The 14,447-nt window shown below is 44.0% G+C and overlaps 1 protein-coding gene and 1 pseudogene across 30 annotated transcripts in view; one reads left to right on the plus strand and one right to left on the minus strand.

The window, feature by feature from the left end:
- Positions 1 to 89: 89 nt before the first annotated feature.
- On the minus strand, positions 90 to 13,020 carry LOC110364509 (uncharacterized; annotated as a pseudogene).
- Positions 12,098 to 14,447, plus strand: part of PRDM10 (PR/SET domain 10) — a 36,484-nt gene continuing 34,134 nt past the window's right edge. For 4 of the 30 annotated variants that reach the window (XM_065040395.1, XM_065040407.1, XM_065040404.1 and 1 more), the window contains exon 1: positions 12,098 to 12,237. The gene's annotated coding sequence lies outside the window, so the exon portion shown is untranslated. Of the gene's footprint in view, positions 12,321 to 12,356; positions 12,524 to 12,588; positions 14,435 to 14,447 lie in introns of those variants that run through there. The other 26 variants (XM_065040388.1, XM_065040406.1, XM_065040402.1 and 23 more) reach the window with 17 other exon arrangements.

The raw sequence follows: 14,447 nt of genomic DNA on the forward strand, positions 1-14,447 counted from the left end.
AACGCTGTTAGTTATAAAACCAACCTAAACAACATGAAGCCCTTCAGGAACTGCAGAGCTACCAAGAACAGCTACAAAACATTCATAAATTAGTCCCTTTTTATTGTTTTATTTGGCTTCTACAATGAGAACGTACATCAATCAGTTCAGGGATGACGAGTTCCCATCTTGGTTTCGGTGACCAGAATATTTTTAGACATAACACCTTTAAAAACACGATATAAATCAATATACTCTAGATCTCTGCTTTTTTTAAGCAACATCAGTGAACATATTAGAATGACATCAGAAAAATATTACCTATATATTCACTTTCATTTTTGTATGAAAATACATTAAGTGCTTAACTTGGAGTGAAGAAAAATGTCACATAGTTATAAAGCATTCCCATTCTCAACTTCCAAATCCTTTAGTGTCTCTTACAAGCCCTATTTTCTGAAATAGTTGAAGGGAATATTGCTGAAATGTTGCAGATGGGGGTAAATCTGTACGATAGATCAATAAGCTGCCCAGTTTTAATTAAAGCAGCTGACTGGTCCACTAGTCAATTATTACAGCCTCTTTTTTATGGTATTTGAAAACACTTAAATCTCTTTTACTGCAGTCTTCTGGCATATATAATTTTCTTTCCAACTTGGCCAAATTCAGTTGGGAAATGGAGTTAACAAACCCTTTTTTGAAAACGGATACATTTTAATGTAAATATTTTATTGTGCAATATGAATACCTGAGTAAATGTTCTGAGTTAAGCTTTTCCTTTTTCTTAAAAAAGGGAAGTATTTTTCTTTCCTCCCTGGCCAAAACATACAAGCTCTTTATGCATCTTTAAATAGAGGCTTTCATTTGACATTGAATTTATATAGTAGCTAGAATACTATATAAATTAATACACTTTTAATACTTAATATTTACATTGTGCTTGGCGAGTATTAATTAATGTTCACAGCCCCTCTGAGCTAATGCATTTGTAGGATGGTGAAAAAGCTGAAAAAACAGCCAAAAATATTGTTCCTTGGGGGTATATGAAGATCTGAATTTTGGGGCACAGCAGAAACTGAAGGAATTGGCTGCAGGTTACCGAAGACCCATTGAAATCAAGACACAAATGTCCAAGTGCAGAGGGTGTGCAAGGTTTGAGGGCACTCGGAGTCTGAATTTCCAGAGCCATGTGGTGCCAGTGTCAGAGCAACCAAAATAAACCCCATCTTCTGCCTCCACGTATCCAGATACACTCATTTTTGGTAGGATGGTGGCTGTTAACACAATAAAAAGCAACATCCCCCTAACACAGGCATGATGTACCAAACAGATACTCAATTCACTTTGGAATATTTTTACTGAGACAGCTTTGATTACAAGCATCATCCTTATTTATCCGAAAAGTCCATCAGCAACAAGAGGAATGAAGGAAACCATGGAAGAAACTGGGCTTAAGGTATAAGGTGTGCGCAGAGGATGGAAATGTTCCATAGAATAAGGGTAAAAGATGGAGAGACCTTCTGAGCAACGGGAGTTTAAAAGAGGAAGGTGATTCTTATGGGAATACTGTGGAGTTTTAGAAAAGCAAAAGGATGGAGAATAAATACAAGTGGATGCATTGCAAGTGGAGTCGTACCTTAAAAACAGGAATAAAAGGAGTAATTGCAGGCAGGAGGAAAACCAGCACAGGAACCTGTGAAAAGAAAGGGACACGGTCAATAGTGGTTGACAACAAACCGTCCTGATTCTGCTCAAAGACATATTTAAATGGGCTTGGCAGGGAAGGCAGGAAAGTCTTTCCTTTATAGTATCGATGAATCCCTAACTCCTGATGGTAATTTTCTGAGATTTTATCAGCAGTTTGTGCTGTGTTCATCTCAACAGCGTGTAACAGGAAGCGGTTATACCATGAATTCCCCTTCTTTTAGGTTTAGAAATATTACTGCTTTGCTGAAGCACACTAGCACAGAAAAGGTGGTAATGCACTGGAAAATGAACAATGTAATACATCAATCGAGGATGCTGAAGGTGAGTACAACAAGAACATGGCTGCTTGAAGAAGCTGCTGCTCCATCAGTGCTCTGAAAATGAATTCTAGCATCGGGAAAACGCACCAAGTCTGTGATCTCCTCTCATTTTCTAGATGGAGGGCAAAACCAATGATCACAGCGAATTTAACTGGACAATTTGTTTGTCTGAAGAGGAATATTACCCAAGACAAATGCAGCATCTCAAAGACACAAGCAATCCTTTTCAGAATAGATTTGCACATCTGAAGGATTCACTATCCAGGAAAGGAAATTACCTCTAATACATAATTCAATAGAGTAACGATGAGCCCACACTCAGATTTAGGATCCCAAAGGCAAGAACAGAAGGGAGCGTAACCACCTTTTTAGCTAATGATCAGTTTGCAGAATATATAGTCTGGGTATTTACGCTGCTCATTTCTTCTCTCCAGATGGATCCAAGGCTTTGGGCACTGGCGGGATCCTGACACAGAAGAACGCCCTGTGCTAACACTAACCTCGGCCTCTGAAGGTGGCAGGATCGCTTGTTCACCTATCAAGCCAAGCAAATAACTCCAACTTCAGTGGGCTGAGCAGCACAGTTTGCGGCAGAGAAGCCACGCAAGACCTCAAAGATAAAAAACAACCCACAATTAAAAAGAATCCACCAACAACCGAGCGTATTTTCCACAGATATTGGCTCATTATGATGCTGAGATTTCTTCTGTTGTCCTTGGGCGACGTTTCTTTCCTCTCCCCTCATCTGCTTGCCAGTCTCATTTCAGCGGTGTGAAAGGTCGTTCATTTTATAGAGGTCTCCCATGAAAGATGAAAATTCAAATATGTTCTAATTAGCTGCGGTTCCACATAAGTCAGTATGATTGCAGCTTTTATATTACCTCTGAATTTGTCCCACAAATGTGCGTGTCAAATATTACAGCAGAATGATAAATGGTATCACACATAATGGAAGGATTAAGTGTTGATGCAGGGGAGCTGCTCCAAAGGAACAATTTTCACTTCTTTCCACTCATAATTTATTTTTGTCCCATGCTGTAAAAGAAACCTGAGATTGAAAATAAAAATGGCTTGTGCTACTGGCAAGCAAAAGAAGAGATCTGATTCACGATTGAATTCTTCATTCAGTATTCATTGGCGGATTAGAAGCCAAATCATCTTAAACAAACGGCACGGCAATGAGCAACGTCGAATCTAAAAACCTCAGGACTTGTCCTGCTGAATAAATGTAGAATCATTTCCAGCAGCTTTGAAGATAAGTGCAATTCACTAACAAATAGAAGCACCCCTCCCTCTGTAATCAGCTGTGATTCAGAGCCTGTTACATCAGGTATCGTGGAATAACCTGCGCTGACAAGCTCATCTGTGGCACTCACCGGAGCCACCTTTGATTTCGCGCCCCCTCCATCGCTCATTTGCACAGTTACTCAGTTTGCAAGCAAGGGTGTGTTAGGAAGCAACTTATGGATAATACGGAATTGTAAAATATGTCTAAGAGACATGTCATGCCTGATACTGCACAGCTCCATTACTGGGAACTGTTGTTTTCCATCAGCTGTGCAATACTTCCAAGTCCTTATTTTTCTGATGCACTTAAAAGCAAATTAACCCCACCAAAAATCCCCTCCTTACTCATTGTGATTTCAGCACAGCCAGCTGCAGGTTGCATCATTCTATTTAAACAATCATTAAGGCACAATTTCCTGTTGCAATCATCATTAGAAGGCTCGTGGCTCCCAACCACCCCATCACCCTCCTTATGTCAGCATAGGAATATTTAGTTTCCTGAAATACGCAGCCTGGAGACAAGGGTATCACCAGACCACACTTTGGGAAGGAGCTGAGGTGTCTTGTGCTGATAAGCAGCCTGGTCTTCACCATAAAAAGGGCAAAAAAAAGGCATAAGGATAAAAAAAATCAGTGGGATTTGGAATACCCATGCACAGGAATTGGTACTTGCAGACATTGCTCTACAGCTTTTAATTTCAACGCCCCAAATACAGCTTGCTCCCTAGTGCTATTTATTGTAAACTCATTTAACCTTGGACACAGTTCTTTGGAGCTTTACAACTGATTTTTGACTATAATTTTCCCCCCCTCATGGGGAGAGAGTTGCCTGCGCTCAAGCCATCCATGTTTGCTAAAGGTTGAAGGTCCTTTTCCCCCACAATACTGAAAAGGCCGGTTTGCAGGAGAGCTTCTCAGCAATACCAGCGTATTCTGCATTTTATGAAGCAAATTACAAAGCTCCTTCCAAGTCCAGGTTTTCCAGCCTCACCTCAAGCCATTAGGTCGACTCCCTGAGGTCTCTCCCCAGATGCAGCTCATTGGCCAAGTTATATAAAAGGCGTCTTAAGTCAAGCACTCTACTGAGGTTTGAGTTTTCCCTTTAAAATGCAAATGGCCGGTAGTTAATTCCCTTTCAGGATTTAGGAGCTGAATTTAAAATGGGAAATGATGATACAAAAATATACTTCAGAAAGCATTGCAGTATGAGCAATGAAACATTTGCCACGTGAATACAGATTCTTCTGGTCAGCCAGATATCTTCATTTACCTGCATTTTAACAGTTTCCCTCAAAACTGCTGTTGGCCACAGTTTCCCTCAATGTGTTACCCAGTGTAGTCTCAGTGGACTACAATGAGGGCAAAATTTGACCATGTTTTCTATTTTTTTTTTAAATGTCGTATATCAGCACACTTAAATATATCAATATTCCATCAGGTACTACAAATATCTCCCTCTTCTGTGCTAAAAAGCCTATTGAGACCTTTTGCACAGAGCTGAAAATACAGCTGGATACCAGACCCGTTCACCGGCTCCTTTGGTGACTGGAAAGGCTATAAAGCTACCCAAAGAAGTGTTTACTTAGAAAATACATTCAAATTGATATTTACTTACCGATTTCAAAAGGAATGTCTTCCTTTTCGAAAGCAACTTCAAAATGAATGTCTTTCTCTTTCATAATTACTGGTTTACTTCTAAGGAGTGGGGGGAAATAACCATATCTAATTATGTCCTTAGATTAATTTATGCTTAGACACACAGAATTATCCCTATAACCTTACAGGGACCTGGGGGATGTGAAAAGCTTTAACCTGCATTTCAAATTCCGAGCACTCTGCTCCTTGTGTGATCAGAGCTCGACTATCTCAGCTGGGCTCCTTCTATTTGTTCTGTCTCCTGGAAAATATACCTTTACGTAACCCTTCCAAAGGATTTGTTTCTCTGCACACAGACACCGGCGCAAACACATACACCAGTTTTAATACACCTTATCCTGGTAAAGGATGGAACCGTGTCATCGTGATACAAACCCCACAGCTCACATGTCTAAAGTGCAAAGCTTCCAGCCTACACTTGGAAGGGCCAAATGCTGTGATCTAGCTGAAAAACTAGAAATTATTTATATTTGGAGATAAGTTTTTCCTCTGTCTATACAAGAAGAGATAGAACGCACCAAATATCCAAACTTTTCCTTTTTGCCCCTCTTTTGTCTCTGTGTTTCTCTGCAAATCGCATACTGTCCAAGTTCACTCTTTCTTTGTTCCAGACTGACTTTAATCAAAGCCCAGATCTAAAAGTCCCCAAACAACCAACAAAGAATGTATTTCAGTACGTTAAATTTGAGAAGCCACAATAAGGGCTGTGGTATAATACTGTGATATCACTCACAAAGGACTGTTACTCCATTGTGAAGGAAAACAGCATCTGGCACAGGGCAGGAAATAATTTCCCAAAAAAAAAAGCATTTGAGAAGTATAGCAATGAAAAATAAGTTTATGGCTACATAAGTTGTTCTCTTTAATAAAGGTTTTTGTATTGTGAAAATATTTCTTTGAAGTAAGGGAAGGAAAAATGCCACACACGTTAAGTCTTTTTTCCGCCTTCGACTCAAATGTTTGCCAGCAGTTTGCAACAATTGCGTGATTCACTATTGAGTATTTAATCCTGAAAGATGCCTGCACGCTGTAGACGGCTCCTTTATTCACAGAATCCCAGAATGTGAGGGGTTGAAGGGCCCTGGAAAGCTGATCCAGTGCAATCCCCCATGGAGCAGGAACACCCAGATGAGGTTACACAGGAAGGTGTCCAGGCGGGTTGGAATGTCTGCACAGAAGGAGACTCCACAACCCCCTGGGCAGCCTGGGCCAGGCTCTGCCACCCTCACCAGGAAGGAGTTTCTTCTCCTCTTCCAGTGTAACCTCCTGTGTTCCAGTTTGCACCCATTGCCCCTTGTTCTGTCACCGGTTGTCACCCACAAGAGCCTGGCTCCATCCTCCTGACACTCCCCTTTCCATATTGATCCCCATGAATGAGTCCCCCCTCAGTCTCCTCTTGTCCAGCTCCAGAGCCCCAGCTCCCTCAGCCTTTCCTCACACGGGAGATGCTCCACTCCCTTCAGCATCTTGGTGGCTGCGCTGGACTCTCTCCAGCAGTTCCCTGTCCTGCTGGAACTGAGGGGCCACAGCTGGACACAAGATTCCAGGTGTGGTCTCCCCAGGGCAGAGCAGAGGGGCAGAAGAACCTCTCTGACCTACTGACCACCCCCCCTTCTAACCCACCCCAGGTACCATTGGCCTCCTGGCCACAAGGGCCCAGTGCTGGCTCATGGTCACCCTGCTGTCCCCAGGACCCCCAGGTCCCTTTCCCCTACACTGCTCTCTAATAATTCATCTTTATTTTGTATTTTTAATGCTATCAACCAACACATCAGCTGTTAAAGAAAACCTGGTAAAAAACTATGAAAGGAGATAAACTCCCAGCAGGTGTTACAGAAATACTGGATTGTCTTTTGGTCTTAATTACACTTTTAATGTGCTTTTCCTGTGTTGCACTTGCTTTACATTGAATGAAATGCCATTTTCTAAAGTATTTTTTATGCCCTTGTTATTGCTGTGATCTTTTATTATTCAGGTATGTCCACTAAGTGGCCAATTTCAGAGCATTTTGAAAATCAGGGCTCAAATTTGGGGGTAAAACTTTCAGCCCAGCCCTTACCTGAGCTCCTGTACTAGCTTTAAAAACAGTGTTCCCAAGCAAATGGGTTTTATAGAACTGGGAAACATCAATTCTACTCCGAGAGCAAAACTTTTGAAACAAATCTCCAGAAAAGTCCCTGCAAAATTCCAGCAGAGCAAACCTGACAGGAGATGCACAAGCACTCTCAGCTGGAACTGCAGTGAGTGTTCATGCTCAGGCGAGCAAATCCTGAATTTTTCCACTGCACGCAGGGTTACAGGAGTTCAAAGCACCAGCTGAACGATTCTGGAATAACAGGGATACTTTAAGTCCTGTGTTTGAAAGAACACTCTCACCTTACCCTGGCAATCCACCTCTGTTTTGAGTCACGCTGGCCAGGTGCCCGGCCATGTAACATCCGGATGCACCTGAATAACATCACAGGAGCCCTGACAATGAGGAATATTTCCTGCAAGAAAAGAAAACCAATGCCAGTGAGTGAAAATAATTGGGTTATGTTGCATTCGCTGAAAGATTTTAAGGAAGCAGAGCGAGGTGGTGTTTCTTCTGTCTTCATCCCTCCCCTGGTGTCATCAGTCTGACACACACAGGAAGATCCACCAGAATTCTCTGCTCTATACAGCAATTTTCTATGTTTTCTGCCCAGCAGCAGGAGTTTTTCATTTGTAGCCATCTGCACCAGGGCAGAGGCTGCAGCTTCAACCCTGCCAGCTGTCTCCAATGATACCCTTTTCTTTTTGTCCCCTGGAGAGATAAGGCAGCATTGAATTCACTGACAAATCCTAGCATTTGCTATACATTCATTTTATTTGATACCTATGACACTTGTTTTCAAAGGCATTCAGGTATCAGCCTCAAGCGTGGGTAGAATACACTTACTTTTCAGGCTCAGTTTAGTTTTAAAACATCTCTTCCTTTAAACACATCAGTCACTACAGCCAAAATTCCTCTTCTACTGAAACAACGATCCTCTTGAACACAACTTCCAACTGCAGAGAACTGCTCTGCAAGAACAGTTTGAATATAATCTGAGGTTACATTAAAATTAACACAGCCCCACACTACTGCAGGTCAGGCACTCAAACAGGACACCAGGTGTTGCTAATAACGCAGCACCACTAATGGTGTAAACATGTATTTTCTCCTACTCAAGGAGCAAAATGTCCAGAACACTGGGAAGAAGTTTCAGCAATATTTTTATCTTAATATCTTAACTTCATAATTGTTATGCTAGAAAATTAATGCAAAACTTGAAAATGCAGCAAGGAGAGACTCAAACACCAAGAGAAAAGTTACACGCGCAGCCTCCTCCAATATCATAACTTGATTTTAACTAAACCTATAGGATTTTAATAGATATAATAAGAGCACAAACACAATATTTAGGACCAACTCTAAAAGGAAAACCCCCAAATTTTACCTAAAACCAAAAAGGGACAAAGCTTAAGCTATAGCACCAAAAAGCCACAGAAAGCCTTAGGAGCGACCTGAGGACATTAATAAACCCTCCTGATCCTGAGCAGCTTCACCTGGAGCTCCCACCCATGTGGGCAGCAGCTCTATTTAAGCCGAGCTCAAGGACCTCACTCTTTATTTAAGAGAACCCCGTAAAGCCTTGGGGTCTGGCTTAAGGATGGTTATACCTGGGTGTGGTTTTTTAATCACACTTCCCAGCTTTATCTTGAGTATATTTCATTAATCTGGCTTTAGTAAGTGTTTATTGGATTTTTGTCTAGTTTTCCTCATACTTACCAGCCTGTGTTGTGATTTGTAGGTTTAATTCTTGCTGGGAGCTTAAACCTGTCTTACTCTCTTGAATTTGCCTGATGATCTGGGTTTTTAAATCGTCCTCAATGTCCTCCCTAGATAAACTTTCTTCAACTGTTGGTTGGTGAGTATTTTCACAGCCTTAGAAATCCAGATTTTTGGGTAAGAGCTAAAAACACTTTAGGAAAAGCTTTTTACCCTTAAAGGCCAATCAATGGTCTCTAAAGCTCTTTTTGGAAGTGCGTTGCATGATCTAGAAGCTGCCTTTTAAAAGCCACGTTGCTCTAATCTACCAGAGCGAAACAGATGGGGGATGGGAAGTACCTTATACAGGAAAACATAAAAGAAATAGGGTTTGTTTAAGCAAAGAAAATGAACTTTAGGAGAGGTTGTGACTGCTGCCTATAAATATATCAGAAGAGTAAACATTAGGGAAATAAAAGTCCCCTATTTAAACTGCATAAAAATGTTGGCATGAGAACAGATAAGTAGAAAAAGGCCCTAAAAAAAACCCCAAACTTGTGTTCAGTGACATTTTTAGTCTCTTGTTCATGGCTGCAAGAACAAAAATCTCTGTATTGATGTTCCTATTGCTTATGTTTCTTATTAAATATTGGGGATAAATGGTGTTTGGGTAGCAGGCAAAAGGGCAGCGTGTGCATGCAATTAAATGTCTTCTCTAATGGTCTGTGTCATTTAGCTTGAAGTAACAGCACTTGTAAAATTTTAGGATAATTAGGTAGATGCCATTAAAACACAGTAACATGCAAAGTTCTTTTAGTTACACCTTTCCTTGCAATACAAGGGTATTAATTCAGCTTGTTTAAAAAAAACCTTGAACTTTGTGGTGTGGAAATGGCCCTAAGAACCAATCTAGGTTAGCTTTGTATGTGTTCTACATGATTATATTTAACTAAATATACTGTGGCTTGCTCATAATCAGTAAAGTCATATCATTACTTCCACCTTGTTCTGTGTTCTCTGTGCAGGATGCAAAGTAATTACATTTTGGCTGTGTTATAATTTAGCAGGTTTGAACAGCGATGTGGAGGGAGCTGAAGTTTTTCCATCTTCAGGCATCATCTGCTTCTATAAATCCAATGAGTTTACAACACTGGAGTATTTTTCTCTGTTGCGTTTTGTTCTATGTGCTTCTCAAAAGGGGAATAATGTCATGAAGAAAAAATCAACGCCAAGAAAATTGGAAACCAAGAGGTACAGACAGGAAAAAAGAAATAGAAAAGCTTTCTAGGAAAGAAGGGAAGAGACAAAACAGGCAAGAAAGGACATGGGCTGTGCTGATGTAGCAAAACACAAAGTGATGTAGAAATGGAGATCGAGGCCCAGGAGATGAGCGGGGGAAAGCAAGATTTAATGAAGTGTTGCAGCGCTGTTCAAGACAAATGGAGAAATGATTTTGTGTAGCATGTTTGAATTATGAAGATTAGAAATAAATTAACCTAATGTGAAGGGGTTTTTCTCTCTCTGACAGCAGGAGGCTGTTGGAAAAACAAAGCCTGTGCTGGAGCATCAGAAACAAGATGTGAAATGTGGGGAATACAATAGGCATTACATCAGAGCCCAGATACTGCGGGGGATGAATCAGAGCAGCACCATTTTTCTGCAGCTGGTGGCTTGTTGCATCCACATGCTTGCACTGGCTTGGTGCTTCCAAGTAAGAGACAGAAACAATCCCCACCAACCTGTGGAATAGCTTTTGGAACACGTCCCATGTACCAGGACAGGACAGCCCTGAGGTCCTGTGCTGGTTTGCACCCAATTACCTGGAAACATGGCACAACAGCCTCTTAGTGTCACAGCCAGGACACCTTCAAACTGGTTGGGAGACTCTATACAGCAGTTTTGTTTGGTCTGGTGTATTTCCTTGTCCTATTTCTTAACCACAATGTTTCGGCATGAGATAATGAAATTGAAACTGTTTATATAGGCTAGAGGAATAAATTGGCTCCATAACTTTCCTCATTCAAATTTAGAATGTCAAGCAATACGGTGGAATGAAACAACCTGCGTAACTAATTCTGCTCACTTCGGTTTCCAAATTCTTTCTTATCTAATAACTTCAGCTTATTAAGCACAAGTTACAAATGAAGATGCAAGTTTTCTAACTTGATTGCTCATGAAAGGGATGGGTCAGTGTGATGGAATGATTTAAATATACACCTGCACCTCTTGATTTAAAAGATTAGATCAGGCTTTTAAAAGACAGGCCTAGTGGAGAAGGGCACTTAATTGCATTGAGATCTGACCCTCTTGCTTTTCTCCCAGGGCAGAGTATGAGCAGAAAGGGTTTTTGTAAGAGCAGTGATTTCTCTTTAACCAAAACTTACCCTTTTTCCATTGCTGGGTTCTGGGTCAGTTTTATTACATGTGTGCCCAAGTGCAGCTCATGAAGCCATTTTGAATAAACTCTTAAGGTAAAAAAACACAGTCTTACTTAAGAAATATTACATTGAATAGCTTTCTGAGCATATGCTAATCACAAATAAGGAATAAGAAAAGCAGTATTTTTCCATGCCACTGTAACACAAACACCTCTTTAAGAAGAACATGAAGAACTGTACTGCAATAACCCCACTGGAATGATCAATTAGTTATGTTTCTGAACAACAGTAATTATTATCCTCCTCTGAGCTGACATTTAGGACTTGGACACATATACCACGCACACAAAAAAAAAGTGCCAGTCTGAGTCACTTAAAGCAGAAGGAGCCCTTTTGGGGGCATTTCCTCAGGGGCTGACCCTTGATAAATATTAATAGCTCCTTTGGTTGTTAAACTATATCAGTAAAATTACAGTGAAATGTGCTGGGCTCCCATTTTTGATGCAATTTTAAATAATTATACCGGGGGAGGGAGGACAGAGGGGGCTCTGAAGCATCTCAGCTGAGGGCCCAGGAGGGATCTAGGGCAGATGGACGTGGCCCCTCCCCTGCCGTGTAAAAGGGGGGATACGGCCGCCCCCCAAACCCCGATCAATCACTGCACGTCACTCGGAGACCGCCCCTCCCTTCCTCCCCGCCGGCAGGGGGCGCCCCGCCCCGCCCTCCCCTCCGCCCTCCCAGCAGGGGGCGCCGCTCGCGTCCCCCTCCCGTTCCTCCCCCAGTAGGGGGGCGGAGCGCCGCGATAAGAGGCGCACTCTGATTGGTGGCAAGGCTCCCTGAGGAGCGCAGCGGGGATGAGAGCGGTGCTCTGATTGGTCGCGGGAACCCGAGGCGGGGAGTAAAGACCCGGGCAGGGGTCCCCCCCTCTCCCCTCCCCGTGGATCAGGGCCCCCCCTTGCTCCCAGACCCCCTGACCTGGCTGCCTCCGAGTCTTTTCTCGAGGACTTTTGTGCCCCATCTTCGTAGGCGGAGCGTTTCAGCCAATCAGCGTGCGGCGCCGCGGCCTGTTGCTAGGCAGAATATGGTAATGAGGACTGGGCGGCCGCCCCCCCTCCCGCTCTGCAGCTACCATTGTGAGGTGAGGACAGGTGGGGGGGTTTGGGGCCGCAGCGGGGCCGGCGGCGGCGGCCGGGACGCGGCACCCGCATGGGACCCCCTCAGGTAACGCGATGGGACGGTCCGGGAGGGAAGCCCGATACAGGGACGTCGCGGGGAGCCGCCGGGGGTTTTCGGACTTGTTGTTTTAGTCGCACCCAAGATGGCGCCCAGAGCTGGCGGCTCCTTAGAGCTGGGGACGGGATAAACCGTTCGCTCCCGCAAGTGGGGGTGGGGGGAGCAGGGCGCAGTCCCCCCCCGCGGGAGAGGTACAGTCCGCTTCCCCCCGCTTCCCGCCCCAGCTGGGATCCCCTACCCGCCCCGGACAGAGGGAGAAGGGGCTGCCCCCACCCTTGTTTCCCCCCCTCCCTGGATGGTACAGTCCGGACCCCGGCACCTCAATGGCGGGGGGGTGCCGGAGCCATTTTGTTCCCCCCCCATTAGTGTGGGCCGCTCGCTCCCCTCGCCCCGTGCTTAGATCAGCTCCCCTACCCTCGGCTGCTGGGCCGTCCCTTCTCCTCCGCCCGTCCTGCGCGGCCTCTCGCCGCCAAACCCTGTGTCTCCCCCCACCTCGCCCCAGGGCCGGAGTGGTTGGGGCTGACTGACCGTTGGGCGCGCGATCGGGGGGCACAGATGGCGCCTCGCGCTGCGCCGAGGCCCTGGGGGGGGCTGCGGTGGTTTCTCACAGCGGGGAGCGGTAGCGGGGAGGGTGAGGAGGCACCTGCGCCTCCTGATTGGCCGCCTGCCTCGCGCCCCTGCCTCTCATTGGCCTAGTTAGGGGAGGGGGGCGTCGCACCCCCTCCCCGGATTGGTTGCTGTTGATGGCGGCGGTGGGCGCGAAGCTATATAAGGGGGAGAGGGTGGGAAAGGGCCTGAGGGAAGTTAAGGTTGCTTGCCCTTTGGGATCCTGATTTATGCACCAATGTCGGCTCCAGTAGGGAAAATCTCCAAGCCTGGGTGGCTCTGGGGCACGTTGAGGTGGCAGGAAGGGCCTTGTGTGGATGGGTTCATCCGAGGGCAGAGCAGGACCAGGGCGGTGTGTTCAGGCCTTTTGCAGGCCTGTCCTGTGTGAGGGGTTTCCATCTATCGAGGGCCTGAAGGAAAAGGCAAGGCACATGTGTGGGCAGAAGTAGGTCTGCTAGTGCCAGTGGTGGTGGTTGCCTGTGCCAAAAATACCTGTTGTTGTGGTCTGAGATATGGTTATAGCATGTGGCTGTTTGATCTTGTGGGCTTGTTGCTACCCAGGTTTTGGTGTTGAATTGCTAGGTCACCTCTCCTGTACCACTGTTGCATTAAAAATTGCTTAATGGGAGCTTGTTAAATCAGTGTAATGGAAACAGGAGGCCCTGGTGCTTTCTTTTTCAGAAGTATTAATCCTAAACTATTAACCCCATTTATAGGGTTAGTTTCCATGTACGAGACATTTCAAGCTGTGCACGGTCACCTCTTACCTCTCAACTGCTCATTGCAGATTCTCAGAAGGGGTTTTGTAGGGATCTGTAGACCAGAGTTAAAGACCTGGTTTAGGCTGCTGAGCTTCATAAATGAAACAAATGGTCAGTATTTGCAATGTGCTTTTTTTTGCATCGGTGAACCAACCTGTTTAGTGTATTACTCGTGTATTTGTGGTTCTTACAGGCTTTTAAAGAATGAATGAGCACAAAGCTGGTTGTAAGATGCAAGTCAATGTTTCTCTTTGAGTTTCAGTGGGAATAGAGACTATTCTGAACTTTAGTGTTTCTTCTGTTATTTTATCAATGATTGAATTTTATTTTCTTTCTATTGGTTAACTTCCAAGATGAGATGCTAATGAATCATCAACTGATTTTATAAGAGGGTTCTTGGCATCTTTTGTGGAAGCAAAGTAATTGTCAGTCTCAAGCCTAGTAATGCTTTAATTTCTAGGGGAAAAAAAAAGTAGAGGGTCTATTTCTTGAGTCAATCCTTAAATCCTAGATTGTGATGCTTTTTGGCACTTTGCTGTATGCTTCTCCTGTGTGTTAAGTGTTTAAAGCAAAGGCAGCTTTATTACCTTGTTTCTAGGATGAGATATTGATGTAATTATTATCTGATGGAATAATTGTTTGTTTTTAGAGAGAAGTGGGTACGTAGTGTTGCTTGCTCTCCTCTGGCACCCTCGCTACTGACCTGCATGGGAAATCCTGGGTGAGCTCTCTGAGGTAATTTGCTCTG

Source organism: Columba livia, chromosome 24, assembly GCF_036013475.1.
Source record: "Columba livia isolate bColLiv1 breed racing homer chromosome 24, bColLiv1.pat.W.v2, whole genome shotgun sequence".
In the NCBI taxonomy this organism is placed as follows: Eukaryota; Metazoa; Chordata; class Aves; order Columbiformes; family Columbidae; genus Columba; species Columba livia.